At 36.8% G+C, this 15,668-nt stretch overlaps 1 protein-coding gene across 2 annotated transcripts in view; it reads right to left on the bottom strand.

The window, feature by feature from the left end:
* The window catches only part of LOC112058076 (espin), a 128,717-nt gene that overhangs the window by 96,440 nt on the left and 16,609 nt on the right, over nucleotides 1–15,668 (bottom strand). Inside the window, exon 1 of one of the 2 annotated variants that reach the window (XM_052887324.1) lies at nucleotides 10,857–11,024. The exons of the other annotated variant lie outside the window; for it this stretch is intronic. The gene's annotated coding sequence lies outside the window, so the exon portion shown is untranslated. Of the gene's footprint in view, nucleotides 1–10,856; nucleotides 11,025–15,668 lie in introns of those variants that run through there. 2 annotated transcript variants of the gene reach the window in all.

The following is a 15,668-nucleotide window of genomic DNA, read 5'->3' as shown; positions in this document are numbered from 1 at the left end:
ACATTCGGCCTATTCACTACTATTATCAACCCATATTCGGCTAACTGATGAGTTCGAGTCTCCTCTCAGAGCGAGAGGGGTTGCACGTGATATTTAATTTCTTAAAATGCACACAACTGAAAAGTTGGAGGTGCATGCCTCAGACCGGATTCGAACCCACACCCTCCGGAATCGGAGGCAGAGGTCATATCCACTGGGCTATCACGGCTCTGACTTAACTAACCTACTACCTATTCACTAACTTAGTCTTTATTAACAACCTATAAAAATATACTGAGAAATCCTACCTACGTTCTAGCTGACGCCGCGCGTAGTTCCCGTTCCCGAAGGAATAAGAGGATAATAGGTATATAGCCTTCAGCCTTCCTCCATAAATGGGCTATCTAACACTGAAAGAATTTTTTAAATCGGACCAATAGTTCCTGAGATTAGCGCATTCAAACAAACAAACTCTTCAGCTTTATAATATTAGTATAGATGTGACATACAAGAACAGCATAGTACCTATACTTATACAAAATACAAACCCTAAAACGTCAGAAACGCAAGGTTTACCAGCACTGTTTATTGTCTTCTTTCGGAAATTCGTGTACTATTTAATTTGATATTTTTCTATTGTTTACCGGGAAGTGAACCTTGAATCTTATGATTACAACCTAACACGAAAACCACAGGACAAACGAGACAGTTCTATGAACGTGCGACCAGCTAAAGTGAAATTATAAAAAAATCTCGATAGATCTCAAATAGTCCATTGTATCGATGATGGCATTAGGAACAAAATGATAACAAAGCGCAATATGCGAAGAGACACTTCGAGATCAACTTTTCTTTGCCGCGATGCGCGACTGAGTGACCTACTAAATGAGCGATATCATTCTTTATTCTATGAAAAGGGTTGTCAAACTGACAATAATTTTATTTTCAAAACCAACGACAAAGCATATGTTAATAATAATGTTTCATTTCATTCGTCCACATCTAATATAGGTTTTCATAAATGATTGGGTACAAGTAGTCAAGGTACAGTTGCATGAGTACATCCATAAAAATACTGTCACCTAAGGAAGGAGAAAACCTATAAGAAACATGCAAAGCTGCATATATATACACAATAATTTAGAGTCATTATAATAATGATATCTATATATCAATATAATAATGATATCAGTAAACCATACTAACAAAAAACGTATTTTTAGCGTACTTATCCTTACAATTTGTTCAATAATGAAAACTTAATCTTCTTACTTTACAATACTTTGATCCAAAATTTTATAAAAATCTACATTACCTAATCTAGGTTTTTCTTTGTTTATTTCTGCGGACAATTATATACTGCTCATATAATATAGCTAGTATACAGGTAGCATTTGACACGAATATAATAAATAAAATACAACCTGTAATATAGGTAACCTTATAGATCAAGTTTTTTTCTGCGCTGGATTAGCAATCCTGACTTTGTATCCTACGCTACAAGAAAGATTTTACAACCCTGATTCAGTTAACTATATACTACTACGAGACCATTTTCGACAACCCTGATTTTATTACAATACATAAACTAAGATATAAAAAAAAACCCGCTTCAACGTGTTTAGAGTGACGTTACATTTGACGAAGTTGATTGTACTACAAACCTCCTCCCAGCTGAACTGGTTTATATGAATCCTTTTTATTTTAAAAGAATGTATACCCCAGATATACTATACCTACTCTAAAAAAATGGTATATCTACTTTTAAAACGACAGTTTTATGTGTTAGTTAACACATAGTCATATAGCCACTATAACAAGGGTAGGGGTAGGGTCGGGGTAGGGTAGAGAAAAAGTGAACAAAAGTCAAAGCGAAGCTTGACCGGGTCCGCTATATGACCGAGAACCGGGTAGTTATATGTATAATAATTTGTTCGAGTACAATGCAAAAAAACTTTAAAAGATTGCCACCCCTAGCAACGATTAAAGAGATTGCAATAAAAATTAATGATTATACAAATAAACATACTTTCTAAAACCAAGCGAATCTATTATCACTTTTACTTAGCGCAGTTTTGATTGAACTTTGGAATATATTTTGGAACGTAACACGGCAATAACTGCACTGTTCGATAAACATAAGCAGCGCACAAACTTTACTTGTCTGCCTACGACAAAATCTAACACGGCTTTAACGGTTAGAGTAAGTGCCCTAATTGGCAGACTTCACACAATTCTCAGGTATGCAGGATTCCTGACAATGTTTTTCCTTCACCGTGTGAGACAGGTGATATTTAATTTCTTTAACTCCGACCCCTTTATCATCATCATCATCATCATATCAGCTGATGGACGTCCACTGACATAGGCCATTTGTAGGGACTTCCAAACATCACGATACTGAGCCGCCTGCATCCAGCGAATCCCTTCGACTCGCTTGATTTCGTCAGTCCACCTGGTGGGGGGTCGGCCTGCCGGGTTGGTCAGCACAGGGCCAAATTTCTCGCACCGGTGTCGCTGCTGCCCGACACCGGCCAGTGCCATTTAAAAAATCTAGCCATTATTAATGGATATACCGCCATTTGTTTGATCCCTTTATACCTTGTAGCTATTAAGGCGTCTAACTTAAATTAGAAACAATTCCAAGTTACAATTCTAACCACAATGGCTGGCTTGCTCAATGAGGTATAAAGTAGGGCAGTGGGACTCCTAATACGAAGATGGACGATTCTACCGTAGTATCTATTATCTGCATAATATAATTATTTTGTTACGACAATAACAATAAAGAGGTTAATTTTAACATTTTGGCAATCCTCGAAATATTATGAGTTGATAATATTATATCTAGGAGTAGGTTATAGAATATTCTGCCGATTTTTGTAAAATGGATAAGGAAATATGTCCAAAAAATATAATGAAATCCTCTTTAAGTACCTATAGTTATAATTATTTACATGATGATATTATTAAATACAAAAACCTGTCAAATACCCGAATAAATAATCATATGTAATTCATACGATTTGCGTACAATTAACTTCTTCCGATATTATTTTTATATGATATAGGTAGATACATATGATGGATAGTTGGAAGCCCATCGGCTGATAATATGATGATGATTTTATTGTTTGTCTGTCTGTCTGTTTGTCTTGGTTAATCTTTTGAATGACTGGACTTATTTTAATGAGACTTATACTAGGAGATAAAGATGAATATTGATATTATTATAGACTATTTTTAATCAAGAAAAATCCAATGTACCCGCGGGATTTGTCGCAGATGACCTTGTCGAACAATTTTCAAAGGGCATGCATTCTACCTGTCACTGTGCCGAAAGGTGTAATTATTAACTAAATACATATAGGTACTAATTAACTAAACTAATATGGACAATATGTATGTCCATGGATTATGGACAGTGCATCCATAAACCATGGACGAACTCTGTCACACACAATTCAAGCCATTTTACACCATAGAAACTATCTTTGCCGATACACAACTTAGAATTTCGCATTCGTTAAAACTTAAAAGACTTTAAAGCCGCGATAGCCCAGTGGATATGACCTCTGCCTCCGATTCCGGAGGGTGTGGGATCGAATCCGGTCCGGGGCATGCACCTCCAACTTTTCAGTTGTGTGCATTTTATGAAATTAAATATCACGTGTCTCATTCGGTGAAGGAAAACATCGAGAGGAAACCTGCATACCAAAGAATTATCTTAATTCTCTGCGTGTGTGAAGTCTGCCAATCCGCATTGGGCCAGCGTGGTGGACTACTGGCCTTATCCCTCTCATTCTGAGAGGAGACTCGAGCTCGGCAGTAAGCCGAATATGGGTTGATGACGACGACGACGACGAAAAAGACTTAGGTACTTAAGTGAAACCTTTAGACGCACTTCATAGATAAGATATAAAAAAGAAAGAGAGAATGATTAATGTGACATTATTGTACGATTAAACCTTTTTGTGGTGCGAAGCAAGAAACGCAATCTTAACATACTCCATACAACTCTGATTACCCTTTCCTATTATGCACGTATATTGACCCTTATTACTATTGTAATAAAGTTCACAATGATAATAAATGATTTACATAACTATAGCCCGTCATACAAAAGGGAATCAGAGCGTAGTGGTGGATTTTTTTAACCCATCCACCGTATGCGGGTAATTACAATGAAGTGTTGATCAGAATACTTGATTAAAACTGGTGTTACGCACAAATTACATACATTATCACTTTTGCCTAACTTCACATACTTAAAATGAGAATTCTTGACATGATTCAGACTCACTATCTCACTACCCTCTGCGCTATTTGGTCATTAAATAATAGTTGCAGTAATGATTCATCATCAACAACCCTTATTCGGCTCACTGTTGAGCATGAGTCTCCTCTCAGAATGAGCTTAGGCTACTAGAGCACCAAGCTGGCCTAAAGCGGATTGGCAGACTTCACACACGTCGAGAATTAAGAAAAATCTCAGGTAAGTGTGCAGGTTACCTCACGATGTTTTTCCTTCTCCGTTTGAGACACGTGATATTTAAATTCTTAAAATGCACTAAAAAGTTGGAGGTGCATGCCCTAGACCAGATTCGAACCTACGCCCTCCAAATCGATAACTTTAATTATTTCCTCCAATCGCGCAATATTTTTTAATACCAGATTAAGGTTTTCTTCATGTATCTATTATTCTATACTCAAGCAATATTTAGGTACTTTGAAAAGTAAAATCTTTTTTGTGTTTTTTTATAAATAAAAAAAATAAAACTTTCTTATTTTTATGGAAAGATACAGATTTCGTACCAACTTAAGTACTAAATTAGTGCCTAAAACACGAAAAATTTACGACATAAAACATTCACCAAATCTGCATATTATTAACTCTCATTTCTTTTTAAGCAAATATTTTCGTAAAATTAACTTTTGAAAATCATGAGATGCGGACTAGACCACTTGTTCAACTGAGCGAGGAGTTTTGAATTAAATAGCCTCAAAATTGCGAGCAACTGTAAATATCATTGTACTAATTAAAATAATAATATTAGTCATCGAAGATGGAAACAAAAGAAAGAGTACCCGCGAAATGCCAAAGTTACGAAAATACGCTACCCTTTCTTACTTTTAAAATAACATCTTTTTTTATATTCTTGCCAAGCCCATGACTACAATCACACCTGATGGTAAGTAATGATGCAATCTAAGATGGAAGCGAGCTAACTTGTTAGGAGGAGGATGAAAATCCACACTCCTTTCGAACGCTAAATCGCTTGGCGGTACGTCTTTGCCGGTAGGGTGGTAACTAGCCACGGCCGAAGCCTTCCACCAGCAATTAAGAAAACGTCAATCGGCTCAGCCAAGGACTAAACCCAGGTCCCGTCATGTAAATCCACCGCGCATACCAAATAGGAAGGTAAGCTGCTTCGTAACGTAACGCGTTACGGCGCCATTCTGTCTGGCTTCCATATCTCTCACGCTTAAGGCAGGAGGTTTAAGTTATCACTTTTGAGTTCTGATAGAAGTGATAAAAAAGAAAGAAGAAGTAAAATATAAACAGACAGAAGTACAAAAAGGAATGTCTTGTTTTTTTTTATTTTCTCATTACTGAATAGTCAGGGATCCATTAATATATCCATAGAACAATTTGTACAACTGATTACTATCAAGTTAATTTTTCGTGAGTAGCTTCATCTCGATGAGACGATCAACTTTTTTATTTACGAAAATCCTTGATTCTGGTTGTCAACTAAGTCATCAGGAAATGAAAATTCCTGAGCGTCGGAACAAGATAATGTACCAAGCAATTTGTAGGAAATTGTGGCTGTTAAATTGGATAACTATTAATTAATCAATAGCCCTATGACCTCTGCCTCCGATTCCGGAGGGTGTGGGTTCGAATCCGGTCCTCCAACTTTTCAGTTATGTGCTTTTTGAGAAATTAAATATCACGTGTCTCAAATGGTGAAGGAAAAACATCGTGAAGAAACCTGCATACCAGAGAAATTTCTTAATTATCTGCGTGTATAAAGTTTGCTAATCCGCATTGGGCCAGCGTGGAGGACTATTGGCCAAACCCCTTTCATTCTGTGAGGAAACTCGAGCTCTGCAATGAGCCGAATATGGGTTGATTATGATGATGATGATGAAAAAAAGCATCTAGTTAGTAACAACTTTTGATAAACTACCCTCCTCCTAACTTTGATCAATAACGAAGTTATTAGGTACATACCTACTGGTACGTACCCTAATTTTTAGGGTTCCGAACGTACGTAATACAAAAACGGAACCCTTATTTTTTAATAGTACGTGAAAAGTACGTTAAAATCAAATCAAAAAAAATCAAAAATCATTTATTTCAAGTAGGCTCAGTTTACAAGCACTTTTGACACGTCAGTTGACTATTTGTAAAGATTCTACCACCGGTTCGGAAGGCAGGTTCTGCTGAGAAGATACCGGCAAGAAACTCAACAGTTGCTCTTTTGAAAAAGTCATACAGTATTATAATTTACAATTAATAACAATTACTGTTTACATTTTTTATAGTTTTACTTTCTGTGTGAAGGTGGAAGCTGATCCAACGACCTCCAAGCATCTTTATCATTAAGGAACTCATCAATGTTGTAGTACCCTCGACTAAGTAGATGTTTTTTAACACATTGCTTAAAGCTATGCATTGGCAGGTCCATCACAGTCTTGGGGATCTTATTATAGAAGAGTACACCCAAACCTACAAAAGATTTTTTTACTCTTTGGAGACGATATGCAGAAATAACTAACTTATGCCCGTGTCTAGTAAGACGTGGGTTTAAATCTCCTTTTCGTTTGTACAAATTAATATTTTGTCTTACATATACTATACTGTTATATATATATTGACAGGCTACTGTTAGTATACCTATTTCTTTAAACTTTTGACGAAGGGACTCGCGTGATTTTAATTGATATATTGCTCGAATTGCTCTTTTTTGAAGAACAAATATAGATTGTATATCGGCAGCCTTGCCCCACAATAAAATACCGTAAGACATTACGCTGTGAAAGTACGCAAAATAAACAAGCCTAGCTGTATCAACATCAGTAAACTGTCTTATTTTTCTCACGGCAAATGCCGCTGAGCTAAGTTTACCAGACAGTTTTTCTATATGAGCACCCCACTGAAGTTTACAATCCAAGGTCACTCCCAGGAAAACTGTGGAACTCTCCATTTCCAGTGTTTCACCATCGATCATTATAGACTTATCTAATTTTTTAACATTTGGCAATGAAAACTCAATACATTTAGTTTTCTTGGCATTCAAAAGTAGATTATTTGCAGTGAACCAATGCGACACATGCGATATGGCACGGTTTACGTCGTCAGAGTTATCTTTATTTCTGTCGGACTTAAAAATTAAGGATGTGTCATCAGCAAACAGTACAATCTCACATATGCCGCTGACATGGTATGGTAAATCGTTTATGTACACTAAAAATAGAAAAAGACCCAGAATTGAACCCTGTGGGACGCCCATTATGGTAGTGGAACCGTGCGACTTTATATCATTTATGCATACCTTCTGCGTTCTATCACTGAGATAAGAGGCAATGAGATCGAGTGCAACACTTTTGATGCCATAGTGGCTTAACTTGAGTAGAAGGGTGTTATGGTCAACACAATCGAACGCCTTGGACAGATCACAGAACACACCAATAGCATTCTTAGAACCTTCCCATGCTTCATAAATATGTTTTAAAAGTTTAGCCCCTGCATCAGTTGTATTGCGACCTTTTGTAAAACCATACTGTTCAGGATGAAACAAGTTATTTAAATTAAAATGACATAAAAGTTGATTTAATATGATTTTTTCAAAGACCTTGCTAAGTGTTGGCAATATTGTAATCGGTCTATAGTTATTAAGATCTGACTTGTCTCCTGATTTAAAAAGTGGTATCAATTTGCCATGCTTCATTAGGTTCGGAAAAATACCTAAGTCCACACATTCATTAACAATAATGGCTAAGTGGGGAGCAATGACATCAATTATATTAGATATTACTTTCACTGACATGCCCCACAGATCTCCGGTTCTTTTTAATTTTAACAAATTATTAATGATAAACCCAGTTAACGCTCATTACGTTTGAACAACGTAACAATTCGTAATCACCAATTTATCAACATTACGTTAAATTTCAATTGACGTGCGATTTATTTTATTTAGACCACTTAGCACATAACTCGCAACTAGAACGATATATTTGGAATACTGTGTTATTTTTTTTAAATTTTACTAATACATGCAATAATAAAGCGGAAGAGTTGGAACTACCCGTCTGATTGTATAACTTATTTTTGTATATATCTAGACTATATTGTATAACGGTGAAGGAAAATATCTTGAGGAAACCTGCATACTTGAGAATTTTCTTTAGGTGTGTGAAGTCTGCCAATCTGCATTGGGCCAGCGTGGTGGACTAAGGCCTCTCCATCTCCCCCCTCTCATCCTAAGAGATGACTTATGCTCAACAGTGAGCCGAATAAGGGTTGTTAATTATAATGATGATGATATAAAATAGGCTTATTAAATAGATAGAGAGGAGTTATGACGGCGTCCGTGCTATGCGTGATGGATTTACAAGACGGATGTCCTGGGTTCGATCCCCGATTGAGGTTTTTTAATTGGTCTACGTCTGGCTGATGGGAAACTTCGGCTGTGGCATTTAGCAGTCCGGTACGACGTCGTGTAGAAATCGAATGGGGTGTGGATTTTCATCATCCTCCTAACAATTTAGCCCGCTTCCATCTAAGATAGAATCATCTCTTAGCATCAGGGAGAGTGTAGTCCAGGGCTAACTTGTAAAGAATTAAAAAAAATAACCAAACCCAGTACTTGAACCCAAGACCTCATGAACCGAAACTACATGTACTAACCACTGAACCAATGAGAGTGACTAATAAAAGACCACCTTTCCAAATAAAAATAATTCCAGATTAAATCTATGGATCAAAGAAATCTAATGATTAAAATTCACAACTACTTACCGATATTGCAGTGACCAATATTAGGTATAAAGCTAAAGAGTTTGTTTGTTTGTTTGAACGCGCTAATCTCAGTAACTACTGGTCCGATTAAAAAAATTCTTTCAGTGTTACATAACCCATTTATCGAGGAATTCTATAGGCTATATTTTATCCCCGTATTCCTACGGGAACGGGAACCACGCGGGTAAAACCGCGCGGCGTTTACTAGTCAGAAACGCTTCGTAAGACACGATTGAAATTCAAAAGTTAATAAAGCGTTTACTAGCCAGAAATATGAATAAACGCTTCGTAAGACACGATTGAGATTCAAAAGTTAATATAAACCGGCGTGTATCCTTTGAAATCGGCGAGTTAAAACTGTAAAGTGGCAAGCAATGATTATATCATTCGCTCCCAACGGTTTCCATGGCCCGCATCTAGCGTAACGTGCGGGCACGCTCGCGATGTATCACACATTTTACGATTATATCTAGGTCGAAAAACATATCTTACGCCACGTGGATGGAGCCTGCGCTGGCCAGGCATACTGGAAAAACTATAGACTGTCTGGAAAGCTGAATGTTTGTCGGCCTATAGGTAATGGAATGACTAGACTCTATGGAAAGCTGAAAGTTTGTCAGCCTATACTGGAAAGACTAGATTCTTTAGCTAAAATTTTGTCAGCCTATACTGAAAAAACTAACTGGTATTTATAGACGTTGTAGGGGGACCGCCAGTGAATCATTTACCCGCTGAGTGTCAAATTCTCAAACAAAGAGGTTAAATTCGACATTCCACTGTAGGACTCTCTGGACAGGTGACACACATTATATTTAGATCGAAAAACATATCATACGCCGGAACCACATGGATCTAGAGCTTGCAATGGCCAGACATACTGAAAAGACTAGACTCTCTGGAAAATTGAAAGTTTGTCAGCCTATACTAGAAAGACTACTCTCTGGAAAGCTGAACGTTTGCCAACCTATTATTCATTATGAGCTGATACTCCTAACATTGGTAAGTACTTGGTCTATTACCGCGTTATTTAATCTAAGTATAAAACATAATTTTATGATATTTTCTCTGGGATATCATGAGGAATCATTCATCCAGTCGCCTGACCCTAAGCTTCGTGGCAACCCTTCGTTAGAAAACCCTTAATTACGTAGTTATAGCTTTTAGTCATGCTTGATCGGTGTACAATGTGCATCCTAAGCTAATATTATAATTAAATGCAAATGTGAGTTTGTTTGTTATACTTTCACGTCTAAACCACTAAACCAATTTTAAAAATATTTCACTAATGGAAAGCTGCATTATCAACGAGTAATATGGGCTATATTTTATCCTAGTATTGCCACAGATACAGGAACTAAGAAGGTGTTATATTTAGTGGATTTAATTATATTCTATAACACCCAGACATTCTGAGAAAATTACCTAAAATTACCTCAACTAGGTATTTGGATAAGGATTTGATAGGCTTAACTTTATGTACTAGCAAAATAGTCGTACCTAAATATTATTATAAACTAAAAAAGTATAATTTGGTAATTTGTATAGAAACTTTACGTTATAGTTGAATCACTTACTGTTATAATAATTATCATAATCATAACATCTATATTTGGAAAGACTTTCTACAGGTGCAAACTATTCCATTATTCCGTAGAAGCATTTAAAACAAGCGGTAAGTGGCTCTATCCACGATGACCTATGCGCTCAAACTTTCCAAAAGCATAACACAACATAACCTTAATTATATCTCTCTACTTTCATTCAAATAAAGAAATTCCATAAAAAAACCTTATCGATAAATAAATACATCGATACATAACCTCATAATAAAGGTAAACAAACTTACCGGCGTTAGCGCAATCCACAACACTATAAACACAACACAAATTCACATCAGTAAGTTTACGTATGTAACCTTCATAGATAGGCGAAAAAGGTCCATGTCAACAAACTTTATAAAAAAAAAAGTTTTATTCCAATTCGAAATTTAAATCAATGGTCATCGAGCGCGCGATTCAACAGTCGGCGGTGTAATGCCGTGGAGATCGTATCGCGTATGGCACATTACCGATTACGTAGCTCGTCCCGTGTTACCGTAATATTTGGATGTTTAGTGACTGACATTCCGGAGCTTTTTGTGATGGCCACTATAATAACTAATAACATATCATTAGTACATCATAAAGCTGCTTTTCTGCCAGAAACTAGTACACTAATTCAATACTACACAACACAAAACATTTCATTCAGAAGTACTCACAAATGTTTGTATCGTAACAAAATTGTAAAGAAATCATGACTGGACGATTCTTACAATGCAAATCGATTGGCAAGCTGACACGTCAATTTTTAAACTCCTCTAATTTTGTTGTAAATAAATTATACGTCCAAAACTATTGTAATAATGTATGGATAACGCTTAGAATTATTACAGATTATTACAGATTATTACAGGTTGTAAGGATATTTTTTGCAAAAAAAAATCCTCACTTTGGAGATATACGTAGGGATTGATTTAGCATCCAGGTCTCCAGTTTAATATTAGGGTAAAAAGAGGTAGATACAGGATAAGTTTTCAGCCTGCTCCAAACACTTACCCAAATTGTCGACTATAGGCTTAGCATATGGCTTAGCAAATATCTCGTGACCAGTCAAGACAATTTGTCGACGAATAGCGGCGGAGTTGTCCAAGTTCCATCTCTTTCTCCCCAACGCAACGACAGTGATCGATATTTCCGTCTCTATCGCAGTGAAACGCACTGCCTATCATTCATCATTACGAATCTGCATTGGAGAAGGAATTTTCCATTTACTACAATTCATGTGTATTGCGCACATCTTAGCTAAACACTTTGTGCATGCCACTGCTCAACCGCTATTGGTCAACATTTGTCTTTCTCTCGTCTCGAAATATGTATGTGAGGCCTACAACTCTTCAATTAGAAGTATTCCTAGCTCGTCCTAGTCATTACTTAAGCTTAGTTTTCATTTATCATTAACAACATAGATTAGGCTCAATGTTGAGAACGAGACGTATTTCAGCTATTTTGATTTTAACACAAAATTACCAAACTGATTTTCATGAAAATGAAATGGGACCAATCTGAAACAAAAAACTAAAGAGTTCTTTGTTTGAAAACAAACAAAAAAGAATTTTCAAAATTGGGTCATAAATGACGAAGTTATGAGATATCAAACATTTAAAAAAAACGACTAATTGAGAACATCCTCCTTTTTTAAAGTCGGTTAAAAATACATATATAACTGAAAAGTTGAAGGAGCATCCGATCCAGAGGCGGAAGTCATATCCACTGGAATATCACGGTGTCAATCAGTCACGAGATATTAGTCGCTAGTGTGTAGATGCTCATTTTAATAAACAATACTTTCCCGTAAGACGCAAGCTATGGCATTGGTTACCGGTTTCTTAATGTCTCTACTACGCGCTTCATCTACACTTTACACGTGTCTTCTGCCAGTCACTCAATTTACATAGAAAAGCTGTCTAAAACTGGGCAAAGCAGAGACGGAGTGTGTAAAAAAAAACTTTTACATACACATATTATTAATTGTGTGTAATACTAGTGGGTGACAAGTTGAGAAAAATCCAAAGTTAAAAACTTTAATGAGCCCATAACGATTAAAACCACTAAACATAGAAAACGCTAATCTAACGCTTTATTAATTCCGTGGTTCAAACGTAAAAAAAAAACAAAATATTAGGTGATTCAATTTTCATACACTTCTAAAATTGGTTCATGCACCTCCAACTTTTCAGTTATGTGCATTTTAAGAAATTAAATATCATGTAGATATCTCATACCGTGAAGGAAAAACACGTGTGTGAAGTCTTCTAATCCGCATTGAGCTAGCATGGTGGACTATTGACCTAACTATTCATTCTGAGAGCAGAAACGAATATGACTTGATAATGATGATGATGATGATGATGATATGCACTTAGTTCAATACACAGACATCTATCTGCTTATTTAGTTCTATATATAAATGTGGGGATTTCTACATATTCCTAATTTAGTCAACGCAGTCTGCTTTCAGTCTGGATTCCCTTAACCGGCCCACCTTGATCGAGTTAAACATATTTCCTTTACATGGCTATAACGAAAGTTAACTTGAATCTTAAAAATAACATGCATCTTTGTAACAAGGTGCATTTATGGAGATTTGTAGCATTTTCTATTCACCTTACCTACATATAAATACTACATACTAAAATTAAGAGAAAATAATATTTTTTCTAAATATTGTTATGTTAAAAATCAATTAAACTACAAAATAATTAAAAAAAATAGCACATAATATTTCAAGCACCTACGAACACAGTTTTTTAGCCAAAAACAATAGAAAGTCCTGTGTGTCATAATAAACCTGTAAGTTTACGTAATACGTAGTTAAATCTCGTCGAAACTGGTAACAGTTTATCAACCAGTTTTAGGAGCCTACACATCAGTGACGTAATCAAATGAGACGCAGATGTTAATCGCTCAAACAGCTTTAGATAGTAAACATCTCTCAAGCTCTGCTTCAGCCCAGTGGCGTGATACTTCATAGATGCATTACCGCAATGCATACCCTGCGGATTCATTACTTACCTGTTTTCGAACAATATCGCGACCGTTAGCAGGAGTCGATATTTATGTGAACTTTGAACGCATGTAAAATCATAACTATTTGGTATTTTTAAGTAAAACAAAAACTAGTGTATCTGTATATATAAAAGCTCTAATGTTTCAAATGATTATGCGTACCTAGTGACATTATTCATTACTATATTAATCATTTAATCATTCTGTTACTGAAATATTTTTTAAATTTTCCCATTAGTTCCTGATGCCACAAACGATTAATTATTCTCACGTTTCTGTAGCACTCACGACTATAATTGATCGTGTGTTGGTCACTGCGTACATTACTTTAGTAGTATGCCGTGTGGGTACTGCCGTTTGCTTTTCAGAAACGTGAGAATAATTGACAGTCATGGCGACCTTGAGAGTGCTCAATCCAAACGATCATTTAGCTTTATAATATTAGTACTTAAACCGAACCCAGGACCTCCGTTTTTAAATCCACCACCCATACAACTGCGCCACGGAGGTCATCAAATCTAACACTTGCAGAGCCTCGTGTACCTTGGTGTCGAGAGAAGCGCGGATTTCGTTTGACCAACACATCCTCAAGGGTTACGCAAGGGTTAAGTCCTCGAGGGAACTATAAGTTCAAAGTTTTTATTACACGCAAGCTTATAGAAAAGTCGTATTATAGTGTTAATAATTATGTAAACGACAAAATTGCTTGGAAATGAAATGTATTATGTAAAGGCCAGGCTCAATAAAAACACAGCTTTTGGTAAAATTGGCTTATTTCTTTGGATACGTGTGTGGTGACCGTTGCTCGGGTGAAGTAAGAGTCGTTGGTTTTTAAATTAGTTGTCAACGAGTGACGTTTTGATTTTTCTGACATTAAGTGACGTTTGCTGTCACCACACGCGTTCCATTTCACCATTTATTTATACTCAGATAAATACAACAACATTAAATGGCAAATAAATAATGTTAATTCGCGTCGTTTACACTCTCCACCCCAGTGCGCATTTAGCACTCGCTCTTCTCTGGTAGTATTACGACGCGTGCCACCGGTCGCCTCAGCAGCCCCGACTTCGTCCGCACGTCCTGAAGTGGTCAGCCAGGTGCTGGAGAATGTGCGCCAGTGCCTCCTCAGGAACCTGCCAGGGTCGTTGAACTCCCCCAGCACGGGAAGGTTTGACGAGGTACCTATAATAAAATGATTAGATGTGGTGGCTTCTGCCGCGGCGGGTAAGAAAGTGGCCGGCTGTTGACAATCTGCTCCACCACCGCTGTCAGCGTGAGCAGAACCTCTTCTTACAGGGCTTGTTCTACGAGCTTTGAGAGCTGTCTTCAAGTTTTTAATTAATCTTTCCCACGCTCCACCCCAGTGGGGACAACGTGGGGGTATTGTTTCATGATTTCCATGAGTTAGCTTTTTATGGTAATGCATTGCAATAAGTCTTGCAATAAGATGACGCCCGTCTAATATTATGGGTTGCTTGACTTCTTTTAGGATTCCAGGTGCAGCGTCGATGCAGCCACCCACTCGATGAATGCCTTGCTCGTCAAAGAATGGTGTTAAGGTAAGTAATTTATTTATCTTTTCTAAAATGTTTTCTTTTTTCAGGTGTTCCAGGTCTTCAGCAAACGACTGAGCTTGTGCGTACAGCATCAAAATCAGCTCCACTCGCGCCATCTTGGCACCATCTACTTCACCGGTAAGCTTTTTACATATTTTATCTTCGAAAGCCAACGCCATGCCATCAGGATCGGAACAGGCAGGTAAGCAATTAAACTTATTTTCTATAATTATCGTAGTTATACATTCTGTGTTCATTTGCTCTGTTTCAGGCCATTTATTCGCATCGCAACATAGAAAATAAGTTACCACTTCTTCAGTAGCTGCGTTGGAGACGTTCGGCTTTGTGGGTATATAACGCCATTCGCTTGCACGGGTAAGTTCGTCTATTTCTCCTGAGCGATTTGATACGAACATTTTATAATTTCGCGCGCTATTTATTATCCAGTGTAATACATTAGTAGAATCACTCCAAAAATATTTTCTATTCATT

The sequence above is a fragment of the Bicyclus anynana genome, chromosome 19 (genome assembly GCF_947172395.1).
Source record: "Bicyclus anynana chromosome 19, ilBicAnyn1.1, whole genome shotgun sequence".
In the NCBI taxonomy this organism is placed as follows: Eukaryota; Metazoa; Arthropoda; class Insecta; order Lepidoptera; family Nymphalidae; genus Bicyclus; species Bicyclus anynana.
Note: the sequence above shows the minus strand (reverse complement) of the source record. Positions and strands in the feature narration are given on the sequence as shown.